This window comes from Xenopus tropicalis, chromosome 8 (assembly GCF_000004195.4).
Source record: "Xenopus tropicalis strain Nigerian chromosome 8, UCB_Xtro_10.0, whole genome shotgun sequence".
In the NCBI taxonomy this organism is placed as follows: domain Eukaryota; kingdom Metazoa; phylum Chordata; class Amphibia; order Anura; family Pipidae; genus Xenopus; species Xenopus tropicalis.
In genome coordinates this window covers 101,815,983-101,830,300 of record NC_030684.2, presented here as the reverse complement: position 1 = coordinate 101,830,300, position 14,318 = coordinate 101,815,983, and the positions used below count along the sequence as shown (strand labels likewise).

The window sequence follows — 14,318 nt, the reverse complement described above, 5'->3', positions numbered from 1 at the left end:
CTGCTAGGACCGGAAGTTGACATGGAATTTCCAGTGGGTTAAGCTGGTCCATGGAATGTTGGGGATGTGTTACTGGATTGCCTGTCTGATATGCTCTGTGACCTGATCACCATGTGCTTCGGTAAACGGTTGTGTGTGCAATCCTGCCTCAGTCAGTTGAATGGTATGCACATGTTACAAAGTCACCAAATAAACAGATCCTTGCAAGAATGGGCCAACTAAATGGCTGGCTAGATTGGGATGCTCTCCCCTGGTATGGCCAGTTTAAGTAATTTATAATAGATGGGGTCTGTGTGTATTCATGGTGTGTACTTATTTGAAATGCTTGTTAAAAACAATAATCATGTTAGGAAAAGGAGATTAATAACTTTGATAACATTCTTGTATTATGTAAAACATACAGTGTTCTACCGTTGCTAGTTTTGTCATACTGAGAAATTTCTTTTAGAAGCCTTTGCTATTGATACCAAGGATTTGTCCATAAAGAGAGCTGTTTGAGCAGCAAAGGAAATGTCCAACCCTCTCACCCAGTATAAGTCATAAAAGAAACATAAACAGGAAGAAGGAATGTTTAATTAGATGCACTGCGACAAGAGTGCTTAGTGATTCATGTATGGCACTGGGTGATATTGGGAAAAGTAATTTCACTTTAATATTTAATGACGGCTCCAAATGAAAATAGTAGTTAAACCTCAGACGACCCAGTACATCAGCAGTATTCACTAATGTATGTGGCAATGCTGGACAACAGGATTTTGAGAAGGGAGCAGAAAAGTAAACAAAGTTGGCTAAAAACATTGTTAAATCTGCTACATGTAATGAAGAGTAGAGTTACTATCAGTCAGACTGACCTACCAAATGAAATCCTAATGGTCCCCACCCAAGGACAATTCAGCCCTTTCTTTTTGGCCTGTGCTGTTTTGCTCCTATACCAGATCTGTATCTAGTTTCTCATGGGACCTAGGAGGTCTATTCCAACACTGCTTGCTGTGGATGCTGGTGTGACAGCACAGCTGTTTTAGTGTTAATAACAAATAGACACTAACATGAACTTGCTGTCAAAGTAGCATTCAGTCAGCATTCCATTTAGCACTGCTTAGCATTGTTATAGGAGTTGCTTAAAAAGCTTAGCCTTATGTAATAAGAAGAGATTCCTAAAGCAACCAATAGGATTCTTGTTTTTAAACAAGTGACTGGTAAATGCCTTCTGCTGATTGGTTGCTATAGGTTACTGCACCTGGGCAAAGTATGTATCTTTTATTATATACCCCAGTTAATCTGTTAATGCTGACAGGCTGGAACTTGGGTATATTGTCAGATCAGTGCTCATAGAAGGGCTTTCTGCCTGTACTTATAAGTTATAAATGGGTGAATTGGCCCTTAAGGCTTATCCACACACAAATGATTTTAGCGTCTTCTGGATGCCTAAAAACCTAGCTAATGTTACCTAAATCACTTCTGCTGCCACCGTATCACTAAAATTGCCCCTTACAGCACACAGGTAGGAGGTACAAGAGTCCTGTTTTTTTCTTAAAGAAATACTGTCTTTCAAAACACATCAGGTAATAGATTTCAATGCAGGATTCTGCTGGAGAAGCTCTGTTTTTCGAAAATGCAAAGCCTTCTGCACCCCAAATTCCTGGTGGAGATATAAAAAAAAAATCAAAAGTGACAAAATAGGAGGTATATTGATTAAAGTAACAAAATATTTTTGTGCCATGATAGGGCTCCAGCCAGAGGCTGAAATATAACAAATTTTCCTGCTCTGCCAAAAAAGCCTGCCCCCTTAACTCTTGAATCTCCCCTGCTACCTCAAGCTCACAGGTTTACCTTGATGTTTACTTGGAAGGAGCATTTGTGACAGGCAAGGGTCAACTATCTGCATTGGCGGCATCCCTCTCCTGCTCAGTGGGTCAGGGGCTGAGGGTGCCTCTGTCTTTTATCAGGCAGAAGAGGCTGCTGTCTTTATTTGTGTGCTGGGCAGTTTCACCTTTCCACCCCTAACATATATCTCTCACTCCTGGGAATCTCTGGCAGAGCACAGCATGCAGGGGAAGACAGAGGTATCGCTGATCCGTTCATAAAATATAGCAGACATTTAAAAGGGGCCCTTATAAGTTTGGGAACCTTAGGCCCTGTTAATATGGCAAGAAATTCTAGTGGTACATTAATATTGTTTTGCTTTCAACTGATTAAGAATGGAAGGAAATAACAGATTTATGTACCACTGGAATTGGCCCTGTTTATAACTTTGGAAAATGCACAGAACTGTTGGCATGTCTGAAGTTGATATGCCCTTTATCAATCAATTTCATTTAGTAATTTTACTGGCATTTCTGGGGTTAATATGCCCTTTATCAATTTAATGAAGTCATACTGACACCTTTGAAGTTTAATATGTCCTTTATTTCTTTTATTTAGTGATTATACAGGCACATCTGGGGCATGTAAAGTGGGTGTGGCATGTGGAGGAGTGGCCAAACATTTTTGCTGCACTACCCACGCCACATATTTTTGTCCCTCTTTCTCTTAATGAAATGTTGGGAGGTATGCCCTAGGCATCCGACCTAAATGTGCTCCCACACTTTTTGCCCCCCACCAGCTCTGCTGCCAGATTTGCATTTTTTTCATCTGGTGGCAGCTGGGGAGGTGTATTATTAATATATATTTTTTTTTTGTTATATATTTTTGTTCTATATATATATATATATATATATATATATATATATAATATGCTCCTGGTGCCAGACCCAGATCCTTGTTGCCCTGGGCCTGAGCCTTGTGGTCTGCCAACAAGTAGCCCTCATAGCAATGTCAAAGCATAATACCTAAATATTCCATTTGTGAGTGTGGTTATTGCTCTTGTTTAACTGCTTGGCACCACAATCATATTTTCAATTAAAATAGTATTTTGGTCTCTCTTTTTTTTTTTTTTTGCATTCATTTATTTAAACAATTCTGTTTGTTACTGATATGAAAATGTGGGCCTTGCAGCCCTATTAGAAATAAAACAGTAGCATATTTATTTAAATGATAGTATATACAGTCTTTATGAGGGAAGGCAAACAGTGCATTCATCATTTCCCTTTAAACTTGGTACATTTTGATTATACCTTGACTGTGTCCCTGAACAAAAATGTAAGTCACTGGCAATATATTGTTAATGCAGCTATATGCACAGAACTCACAGGATCAGCTGAAACCGAATTCTTGCTTCTCTCTTGCATATTTTGGGATAAGCAAATTTGTGTCATGGAGAAGCAGATGCTCAGTTGCTTTGTGATGATGTAGATGCTTTGATCCAAGATAATTTCACACCAGAAGAGTACAATGCAATATGTTAGATGAGCGGTGGGATTTTTAGCCATCAGAGCGAACCTTGTCGTAGCAGGCCACCTGCTTGGTACCAGATGTTGTGTCAGGGATTCTTACTGTCCTAAAGTACAAGCAATATCACTATTACAGATATATATATATATATATATATATATATATATATATATATATATATATATATTTAGAATGTGTTATTGCAACTTAGCATATAGGGCGGCTGTATTACATGTTACTTGTGAGGGTCTGCCGCCTTCATTTCTCTCATAAAGCAGCAGTTTTGGCACACTCAGTGGCTAAGGTTCTACTTATGTTTCCAATACAGCATTCTGCCACATTTGGCGCAGAACTCATTTTGCGTGCCCAAAATGTAACTGGGTTATTAGTAAAGGAGCGTTTAGTATCTCTTTGCTCATAACAGGACATAGCCTGATTCTTTAGGCACAAGTCCATTGAGTGTATTGACATAGCCGCACAAGGAACCCTGTAATCATGGTAGTTTAAGGGTAACAGTAATTCCAGGGTTCCCCTGTGTCAATAAACACACTTATACATACTAAGCACAGCTATAGGAAAGTGTGATGAGCATCTTTGAATACAATTACCTCTAATGAATGGTGTTTGTATGGGCACTGCTTGGCTCCATTTTATGTGCGACCTAAACTATCTATTCCATGTAGATATAAAGTGTAATTTTCAAAGCAAATTCCCATTTTTACCCTTGATGCAATTCCAGTGTAATTGCCTCCACGTGGTATCTACATCGAAATTAAAGAAATTGCGAGTGCTTGAGATAGTTAACTAGATACAAGTCGCAGATAACTTTTATAGAGTTTTTCTAAATCAAATAAACTTGCACATTGAATGCTCACATATAACAAAAAAAACTCAAATATCTCGAATTTTTACAAGCACAAAAAACTTGAAAAATTCCAGTTTGAGATTCTGACTTGACTTAATAAATAGCAGACATTTAAGTTTTTGAACCATAACTTGAATTTGAGTTTATAAATCACCCCCTTTATGTTAAAATGAAAATTCAGGTGCCCATAAACATCTGTCAATTTGGTTTCTCTTGACCAAACTGCCAGCTAATTGTTTAATGCTTGGGACAAAAGCTATAGAATTCCTACTGAAGCTCCTCGCATATTCCTGAGATGAGTGGAAAATTGGAAAATTCATTGCCCAGATACTATAATTCTGCATTAGGCTGTATCTGATTAAAATTCTTAATTGGAGGTTGAAGCCTCTCGTTTTAGGTTTTATGGCAATGCTATGTATTTAGCATGGGGCATGTGAATACCATCTCATTTAAAGGAACAGTAACACCAAAAAACAAGTGTTTTGAAGTAATTAAAATATAATGTACTGTTGCCCTGCACTGGAAAACTAGGGTGTTTGCTTCAGAAACATTACTATAATTTACATTATTTGCAGGGTACACCAGCAAATAAGAGATAAGCTCTGTTATATACTATGGGATTCTACACAGCTTATCTGTTATGTATCCTGTGTTTGATTGGCTGCTCCCTTGGCTACACAGCAGCCTATTTATATAAACCATAGTAGTGCTTCTGAGTCAAACACACCAGTTTTACCAGTGGGCGGAATTGGACCATTTTTTTGCAATTACTTTCAAACACTTTCATTTTTAGATGTTACTGTTCCTCTAAGAAGGATCTCTGTGCCTGTCTTGCATTTGAGAAGGGCTCTTGTGCTCCTTTTAGCCTTTTTTGCCCTAACCAGGTTAGTCTTTCTGCTTTCCCTTAGAAGCCATATTAAAATATTTGCACTTATGAGATCTAACAAGAACATAACAGGCTGTATGCAAGTTTGGATATATGGCTCTGAATGATCAGGCTGTAAGTGTGCTGTTTAACCAGCCGTTATAGGTGCATAGTTGGCCAGAGGGACATTAAGGAACCATCTGCCATAGTATAGAAAGTATTGTAGGAGAATCCTGATATCTGCGATAGAAAACTGGGAAGCCAAAAGGCAGAAGTTTATTTTTTGAATTTAGGGCTAATGTCACACTGTATGTAATTGGGAGTGCTTTCCAACCTGATGCACCTGTGTATCCACCTATTTCCTATTCAAGTCAATAGAAGAACTGGAGGTGGTCACTGTGGTTTTGTAGCCAGATTAAACATTCTGGCTGGAACTGCAAGCGAACATGCCTTAAACATGAGTTTGGGACACTTGGCATATTTCTATGGTTTTATAATCGTATTGGTTTCCTCTCACTTTTCATTGGGAAACAGCAGAATCTATGGCTCAGTCCTCTTAAAGTTCATTTATCTTCCTAAAATATCACACACAGAAATGTAAAAACCATATTAAAAAACAATATTTAACATATGATATTTCTGCTATTTATCTGATCAAAATGAAAAACATACAGTAACAACTATTCTAACATTGGAAATGAAAAGGCAAATGAAAGCTTTTATGATGCATTTTCATCTTGCAATGTGGTTTGCTCCTTAATCACAAAGAAACATTCACCTGGCTGCTAAATAACTGTCATCCAAAATGAACCCCTTTCTTTGATTTTTGCCATCTTTGGCAAATGCTGAATATAGGGACTCCAGTGTAGCAATTAATCATTGTGTCAGGCTTGCCACATTATGTGCTCTCTGCAAACAAAAGTGTAACATTTAATAGTGCAATATGCAGATTCTGGGCATTCTAATGAAACATTTACAGTATATTTCTAATCAATGCTATAACAAATAGCAGTTGTTTTCATACAACAATGTTGGGAAACCAGGGAATTGTGTATTTGTTAGAAGCCAGAACATTGCTTCTAGGGATGTAATAAACTGATTGTCCCCTCACAAATGTGCCACCTGTTTCAGTGACCCAAGAAGTGAAGGGAGTGGGGAATCTACCTGCAGCATGGGTGTTATTGGTAGTGTTATTGTTATTAGTAGTAGTATTGCTAATTGTTCTTATGGTAAGGTACAGAATATATTAATGATAGCTGAATAGGAAAGACTCTTGAACAGAGCTAGACCAAAAGGACCCCCAAGGCAGTCATGCCCCTGCCATCTCCCTCACCGCCAACCCCAGCAGTGTCTTAGCCCATCTGCTTGCTGGTCCATCACCTCTTCTGGACATGCAGGGCTGGAATTAGAGAAGACGGAAAGGGTATCTACTGGCCCTGCTGTCTAGATCACTAACTTACAGACACACAGATTTGTGTCATGGGCATTTCTAAGTGGCACAGAAGTACAAGCTTTGGGGGAACACCTTCTTAAGATGCAGAACAATATCTGAGCATTTCGTCTTTTAAAAAAGGTATAAAAACATGTTCTGCTTCTTTACACCTTTGGTTTAACTGGATTCTAATTTAATATAATTTAATCAAATTAAGGCCTCCCAGTATTCTGCCTATTCTAATGCCTTCTGCAATACCAGAATGTTAGATTTTGAAGTACATTTAGAAGAAATTAAGCCCTTGAGCAGATGGCTGGGCTCTAAAGCATGACGGTTTCACATTCAGCTTAGTGTGTGATGTACTTTTCAAAAATATGTTCAAGTCATGGAATATCCTCCTGATAATAAAAATGAATACACTATTGCATGCAGATCTTAAAATAGTTATGAGAAAAGATACACTAGTCTGAGTGTCCCAGACCCCTGTTTGTACAATTAATTCAGTCATTGTATCATTGAACTAGCATGTGAACACGGCATGCTTAAATCTGGAGACCCCCTCCTGTGTTTAGGGGTGGGCTGAAAAGACATGTATACTATTGTATAATTATCTATTCCTCTTTATCTCTTATCTTTATTTCTAGAGGTATAGCCATGCTTTCTTTTAGTTTTACTAGGAAATAACGGTTACCCTTTCTTGGCACACTAAAGCTGGCCATACACGCACCGATAATATCGTACGAAACCTCGTTTGGTACGATATTCGGTGCGTGTATGGCATGTCGGCGAGTCAACCGATATCGCAGGAAGCTGCTGATATCGGTCGACTCGCCGATCGGCCAGGTTAGAAAATTTTGATCGGGCGCTATAGAAGACGCCTGACCAAAATCTGCCGTCAGGGCTGAATCGGCAGAAGGAGGTAGAAATCCTATTGTTTCTACCTCCTTATCTGCTGTTTCAGCCCTGAACGGTGTGTGGCGGATCTGACGATGTTTCGTGCGACCGATGGTCACACGAAACATCGTCAGATCGCCACGTGTGGGCCACCTTTAGAATAGGATCACACACTCTTTTCTTTGCAATCCAGCAGACCCTGAAAACCCCTTTTGCTTATTTGGAAGGTAACAGCACAGTGCCGCCACCTAGTGGATGCCGTGGAGCACACCTCAGTGGAATTCCACTAGAAAATAAAAAAAAGTGTAGAAATGGCAATAACTATTACATGCAAACACAACAGTAATAACCCTGCTCTGGATCCCGTGTGGAACAGTCTATCCCCGGACACAGTCCCACACTCTTGGTGGAAATACCCTCCTTATTCAGGAGCAAAGTCCCTTCCCCAAGAGCTCTTTAGCTTCCTTAGGTAGCGCTACCTGCCCCAAATTACCTCTAGCTTTGGAATAGGCTGTTGTTCCCACATAGCAGGCCACAAGAAACACTTGTCCTCACACAGGGGACACACACAGAGACTTCCAATACCTCTCCCTCAGATGGATCACTCACCCAGGATTCCAACAGCAGCTTAGCAGATCTCTACCTTTATATGACTGGAGCTTGATGCTAAGCAGAGCACACTTATGGGGTTATGAAATAAAAGGCATGAAGTTTGCCCAGGAACAGTAACCCATAGCAACCAATCAGCAGGTAGAATTTATTGGTCACCTGTATATAACCAAATATCTTATTGGTTGCTGCTACTGGGCAAACTTGGTGCTTTTATTACATATGGGGATAAGCCTTTTACTTTCTCTTTCTGCTCTCCGAATCTGGCTCTGGTTGGTTGCTGCTGCAGGGCTTCCTTATAACCTCTGCTGGCCTACCCCCAGTTTTGGCCCCAAAGCAAGGCACTCCCTGGGTCCTCCTCTTTACCCAGAAGTGTATTGGAGCTCCCAGCCAATCAGAATTTTCTCCAGTCTATAGCCGGGCTGGATGATGTCACAGACCACAAAACAGGGGAAATAGTTCTCTGATCCCCCTACAAAACCAATATATTTAATTTATGTATATAGGTATTCATTGCACGTTAGGTTTTGCACTGACTACTGGCTCAACCTGGAATAAAAACTGAATCCCTATGAATTTTCAGTGTGTGTACAAAATTGGACAGATATATAAATATATATACACAGATATATCCCTTATATACCACTTTGGGGGTCTGATATAGTTGGCTGTAAAGTACAAAAAGCATAGTCTCGTACAACAATAGCACTATCTATCTGCCAGGCAAATGTCAGTGTTTGGATTTTTTATCTAGTTTACAATGGCCACTTTCTCTGCCTGTGGGAAATAATTTTTAGGTTAATGTTGGGATGTCTTCTGTTCCTCATCAATGAATAAACAAGTAAAAGTCTTTATGGACTTTATGGTTCATAAGCTTTTACCACAATCCACTCTGGGATGTTCCTTCAATGTCATGGTACACTGGAAACAATGTACATTATAGTTGGGACAAAAAGTAGCCCCTTGGAAAGAACACGCATCTTTGTTTCATTAATGTGCCAAACCCCTGTAAAAAATGTGTGAGAGTTCAGGAACTCACTTAAATTTTATGCAATCATTTGGCTGCTCAAGGATTGATAAATCTAAGCCCCCAATATCTGTAACCTAAGGTTCAGGGCTATTTCCTGAGGAGACCAGCTGATCTTTATATGAGGGTGTTTGTGCCCTGTATGTTTCTTGTGTAGGCTTCCCTGCATGTTTTACTTGGTCTAAAACTAAAGACCCTAAAATCTTTGGTTTGATGTATTAAGGAAAGATATGATAGATGGACAATAGTGATGAGCTAAACTTTTCTCCAGGTTTCGCAAAAAAAGCTCAGACTCCAATGGCTGCAGAAAAAGTTTGAAAAAAGTGCAGTAAAAAGGTCATTTGGTACAGAAAGTCACAGCAACAACCGCTCCTTGACTTCAATGTGCTTTATAAATTTTTGCTGTTTCACAAACTTCTCCATCACGAAAGGAGATAAATATTTATAATAAGAACTCTCGCTTTTTTATATATGTACTGTATCTTTTGCAAATAGTTCTGTAAACATTTACAATAGATGTCACCCCCCCCCCCCCCCGGTTTTCCCAGGAGTTACCTGATTTTAGGTTTTACCCGATTTACCTAAAAATTTTGCATGTGCAAAGAGCTTTCATCACAACGAGCTATTGCAGCCTTTGATACTGGCACGTTATTGTGCCCTTCTGCTAAGCCACACCCACAAATTTTTTGCAAGCCCCACAGGGTTTTGGTTTTACAAGTTGACATCTATCATTTACCCTGTAGCCTTCTTTAAAGTCGATAAGTCACAGAGGAAAAAAGGGATTATAATGGGCAAGTACACACCAGTGAAACCTACAAATGACTGTATGTTAACCCAAGCTTGCCTTTGCCATATCGCTGTAGGAAATGCATCTCATTGCAGAAAGTTGGTTACCATCTGCAGTAACCCTTAGTAACCCCCTATGTATGAAAAACAGAAGACCCATGGGATGTAATGAATAATACCCAAAAGAGTTTTGTTTTTTTCTTTTTTTTGTCTAGGAGTTTAAGAAAGTACATATCTCTTGCTTCTCTTGTCTGCGGCTCTGGATGTAATGGAAATCCTAATAACCTTTATAAATTGATGAACATGATTTTTGCTGCCTGAATCTATTAATATATTTTGGCGAATACATATTTAATAAGCATTTTCTGTTATCTGGAGAAAATTTTTCTTACTTTATTTTTTGATTAATCTGTGATTTGCAAGCAGCACATTCTGCAAATGACTTCTTATTTTGTGGATGCGCGTGCCTTTTAGCTGGATATTAAACCCATGATTTTCCCCTAGAGCAGATGTTAGTAATAAGAAGATGCTTACGAAAACTTTTCACAGAATGGCCACACGTATTTAGGGGCTGAAAATGGAATATTTATTATAACCAGTGTGAACCACTGGAGATCTTGTTTTATTGTTGAGTTTTCAATATCAGCAGTAGCTTTTAAAATATTTATATTTGAACTTTTTGTAGCACATGTATTTTTTTGCATATTCTGTGTCTGAAATGCTTACACTATTAAATACTTTGTATGTGTGTATATAAATATATAAATATATATATATATATATATATGTGTGTGTATATAATATCAAAATGTTTATTAATAAGGAAATACCTTTAAAAGATATTTTTTTTGCAAAAGTGCAATTTTCAGACACAAATCACCAATTTTTCCCCAGAATTCCAGTGCAACCACACTCTTTTGCCTGGCGTAATTGCTCCAAATGCATCAAAATGAACGTACAGTAACTGCACGTGCATTATAATGTAAATTGGGAGCAAGTTGTGGCTAACCTTTTCAGAGTTGGGAGTGCATCACTTGCTTTAAAAACATTAGAACTTGATTCTTTTGGTGCAAATCTGCTGCACCTATTGACGCAAAGCTCTGTGGGAGCCCGTACCCCACATTCAGGCAACCAGCATCAATAGGCTCAGTTGTGGAAGATGTAGCTATAGTGGCTAGATGGATGCAATGGTGCTAAGCACCGCTAAAGAGAAGTGAAAGAATTGTATTTTGCGTATTAAGTGCAGACAGAAGAGTTATGGTGCTGCAAGTGAACAAATATTTTACATTTCTAAATGGGACACAGTCTTCTAAATGGGGAGCCTTCTCCAGAGCAGTTAGCATGGACAAATCTAAAGAAACCAATGGGTACGTTTTTGGTGCTCTACATTTAATCACATAATTAACCAGTGAATACAAAGAGATCTGCAGACAAAAGTAAGGCCTTCTACTTGTACATAGTGAACTTTTAAACTACTCTTCATCCATTTTTTTTTATTAGAATACTTTAGTGAACCAGTGGGACAAACCAACATGCAGGGGTATTTCCTCAGCTGAGCTGTTTACCACATCATAATAACATTGCTTACAAGACAATACAGCAGTAGGAGGAATTAATTTATTGTTGCTTGAAGTTTTGTTGCTCTTCTAATAGTTGTACAACAAAGTCATGGCCTTATTTCAGTTCCCAGTCTCCTCTCTGTGCCTACTTTTCCAACATTGATCTTGAATATTGCAAACATGGTGAGTGTAGTGAGCTTATCCAAGCATTTAAATGTGCTTTTGCTCCCCACCTTTTGTATTTAACCCTTGATCTCCAAGGGTTAAGCAGAACGAGAACCCTCATATTCATGGTTTCTTTTCTCTGAAATATTTTCCCATAACACAGAATCCTTAATGACATAATACTAAATCCTACAGTATGTAGTTGTTTGGAATTTCATAGAGAAACTGAATGGACTGTGAAATAACAGTACCCTCTCCTTGTGTTCTGTTTTGCTAGTTGGGGGCATGTAAAGACGTTATTCTTAACAACCCTCCAAAGCTGACTGATGAGCATATTCACAGGTGGGACCTTCTATTCTGTAACTGAGGTACAACACTTCATATGTCCCTTCAGTTAAGTTAGTTGCTTTTAGTTATGTTCTGAGTGATTTATTTTCTTCCATTTTATTTATTATTTAGATAACTACAACAACAATTGAGTAAACAAACAAAATCCCAACAGGGATTAATAAGGTAAATAATATAAACAATACAGTAGAGTAAACATTTCAGACCAGATTTACAAGTGGGTTCTGAGTGATTTCTACAGGTCTCAAGTACCCTGCCTTGTCCATTGCTCACAAGTTTGGGCAAATTTCAGAAGCCACAGACTGGCATAAGTTTAGATTATACTTTCAGCTTTTATTATTTTACTCATAATTTGAAATTATTTCAGACATTTTTGCAACATATAACAGTAACAGTGATACCTGTTTGCCATGTAATAATATATTCTAAGTAGTGTCAATGGGTTGCATCAAGGTAGCTATTTGGTGTACATCGGTGTTGTCTAACTGGCGGCCCACAACCCCCCTCTGTGTGCCCCCCACCTGTCTGGCTGCTGTGACTGCTTACCTTTGTGTAAGCTTTAAATGGTATCAGTACAGAAATTAACTGCCCCCCTGCATTGTTCTCACCTCAGGCTCAGGCTGTAAGCTCTTTTTTAGAAAACTGGTGTGCAGAGTACAAAATTCTGTGCAAACTACAATTTGTGAGTGTGGCATAACTTTGTATAAAGTAAATCTATGGTCGTGCAGGGGCCTGGGACATGGGGTCTGCTGTACCATAATGCCCCCTCCCTGGCCCTTCTCCTACCTTTTAAAGATGGCGGTGTGGTTGTGGCCAGGGGATGTGGCCCCCTTAAAGGATTTTTTTTGCACAGGGGCATGGACCAATCAAGTTACACCGCTGGCTCATGGCTTAAAGGGAACAGTGTCAGTAACCCTGAAAGCCTGTTAACATTATACTGCTTTTCTCCAACGTAAAATGCTAATATTTAAAAAAAACCATCTCATAGTTTTCAACATTCTTATGGGCATATGTATTTTAAAAAAGTTAAGTTTAAAAAAAAATGTGCATAATTGAATGAAAAAGTAATGATAAAAACTTGAAATTTACTTTAAATAAAAGGGTGTCATGGGAAAATATCGAATCAAGTTTTTTTTCACTTTGCAAGGTCTGTGAGTGCAGCTTTATGTGATGCTATATAGTTTTTTGATTGTGGCACCCAGACAATTCCCTTATACAAATGCAGTGCAGACTATACGCTGGTGTAAATATAAATATATATCATATTGCTATCAGAATTATTTAATAAAATCCACAAAAACTATGGGTAACTGTGTCGGTATCTAAAGATGTCTGTGACGGTTGAAACATCGATCCCTGAAAAGAGCATTTTACAAACGCATACCTTTCTGCTTTTTGCAGGATGTACTACTTGGCATGCACATTGTGCCCTTCGTCAGTTTTGCAGTTTGATGGGTCAGTATATACAATGTGCAAGATACAGCTGTAAAGGGAAATCATTATTCACAGCACATGAAGATATCCAGATGGCACAATAAAGGCCAATGGCAGCTGAGAGAGGTAGGACTTTTGATGACCGTTTAGTACAACGTCGTAGAAAAAAACTTACACGCTTACCTTTTATCATTCTGCTTTTGCAAACATCTTAAAGAAAAATTAAAGAAAATAAAGGGGACAATTTATAAAAGCATCTTAAATAGAGTTTGGTATTGACCAGAACAGTTTGTTTTTTTCTTAGGCCTGTTCAGGTCTCAACTGTTCAGTTTTCAGCCTTGTGGAATGTGAACGATAATCTGACTGATAATGAAAAACATTTAAATATTAAGATAATCGCCTCAACATTATTATCAAATGCAGTTAATTTATTATCATTACAGAAAGACAAAAGAAATCAATCAAAAATAGAAAATGTTCTTTATTAGCATTGCTGTATTTCAGAGGCTTTTGGATAACTGGTTTCTGTATACAAGATACAAGGACTCCTGCCCCCTTTGTTCGAGTGTAGCCACCAGCAAAGGTGCCAACCCTAACTGTAAACTTTACAGAGTAATTATAATTGTCTAATAATAATAATAATTACTGTTTTCATTTCATTCTAATATAACAATTTACATGCACCCAAATGAATGGAATACGATCGGGTGCAGGCGCATGTTGCCGATATACGCATGACTTTGCATTCTCACGCGTTTTCATGCGTATATCGGCTACATGTGCCTGCACCCGAGCGTATTCCATTCATTCCGGTGCAGGCACAAGTAGCAGGCGTAGGGCTGAATTTTCGCCAAGCGTTTTTCTGCTTGCCGAAAATATGAGCCCTACGCCACGTGTGGCATCAGCCTTAAGGTTCTAACTCTGACAGGGCAATTTAGTTGCCCCCCAGATGCTGGCAAATAGGAAACCATTTAATGAAGTTACAGTGTATCAAAGTATTATAT

General features: G+C 38.5%; 1 long non-coding RNA gene across 2 annotated transcripts in view; it reads left to right on the top strand.

Annotated features, from left to right (window-relative positions):
* LOC105948236 overlaps nucleotides 1–14,318 on the top strand; it is a 123,190-nt gene that overhangs the window by 24,150 nt on the left and 84,722 nt on the right. For both annotated transcript variants that reach the window (XR_001925197.2, XR_001171653.3), the window contains exon 2: nucleotides 13,282–13,440. This is a non-coding gene — a long non-coding RNA (uncharacterized LOC105948236). The remainder of the gene's footprint in view (nucleotides 1–13,281; nucleotides 13,441–14,318) is intronic.